The sequence below is a fragment of the Otolemur garnettii genome, unplaced genomic scaffold, assembly GCF_000181295.1.
Source record: "Otolemur garnettii isolate 467f Iridium unplaced genomic scaffold, OtoGar3 scaffold00109, whole genome shotgun sequence".
NCBI classification, from domain to species: domain Eukaryota; kingdom Metazoa; phylum Chordata; class Mammalia; order Primates; family Galagidae; genus Otolemur; species Otolemur garnettii.
Genome location: NW_003852504.1, coordinates 4,521,804 through 4,522,763, shown reverse-complemented (window position 1 = coordinate 4,522,763; position 960 = coordinate 4,521,804). Strand labels below are relative to the sequence as shown.

The 960-nt window shown below is 45.2% G+C and overlaps 1 non-coding gene across 1 annotated transcript; it reads left to right on the top strand.

The window, feature by feature from the left end:
• Nucleotides 1-316: 316 nt before the first annotated feature.
• On the top strand, nucleotides 317-404 carry TRNAI-UAU. Its single transcript is given in 2 exon segments — nucleotides 317-354; nucleotides 369-404. It is a non-coding gene; the product is annotated as a tRNA-Ile (tRNA).
• Nucleotides 405-960: the final 556 nt, after the last annotated feature.

Sequence of the window (960 nt, the reverse complement as noted above, 5' to 3'; positions counted from 1 at the left end):
GCCACCTTCTGTAGCTAATGAGGAAAATGGTTTAAATCGGATTTTTTTTTTTTTTTGAGACAGAGTTTCACTATGTTGCCCTTGGTAGAGTTCCCTGGCATCACACCTTGTAGCAACCTCCAACTTTTGGGCTCAACCGATTCTCTTGCCTCAGCCTCCCAAGTAGCTGGGACTACAGGCACGCGCCACAACCGCTAGCTTTTTTTTTATTTTTATTTTAATTTTAATTTGCATATGGAACACAAGGCAGAGCTGTCCAGTGAGGTCATTGGCTATGAACAACGGAAGTATTCTCCTGCGTAAGAAGGTAACCGGAGCTCCAGTGGCGCAATTGGTTAGCGTGTGGTGCTTATACGACAGTATTAGAAATACCAAGGTTGTGAGTTCGAGCCTCACCTGGAGCACAATGTTTTGGGGTTTTTTTTGTTTGTTTGTTTGTTTGTTTCTTGAGACAGAGTCTTACTAGGTTGCCCTCAGTAGAGTGCCCTGGCATCATAGCTCATAGCAGCCTCCAACTCTTGGGCTTAAGTAATTCTCGTGCCTCAGCCTCCCAAGTAGCTGGGACTACAGGCGCCCACCACAGTGCCTGGCTATTTTTTTTTAATTTTTATTTGCTTATTGAACACAAGGCGGAGCTGTCCAGTGAGGTCACATGGCTATGAACAACTGAAATACTCTGCTGAGCAAGAATGTGATTGGAGCTCCAGTGGTGCAATCTGTTAGCGCATGGTACTAATATGACACTGGGAATGGAGTGATACTGAGAATGTGAATTTGAGTCTTACCTGGAGCACAATGTTTTGTTTTGTTTTGTTTTGAGACAGAGTTTCACTACGTCACCCTTGGTAGAGTTCCAAGGTGTCACAGATCACAGCAACCTTAGACTTAAGGGATTCTCGTGCCTCAGCCTCCCAAGTAGCTGGGACTACAGGGGTGTGCCACAACGGCCGGCTATTTTTT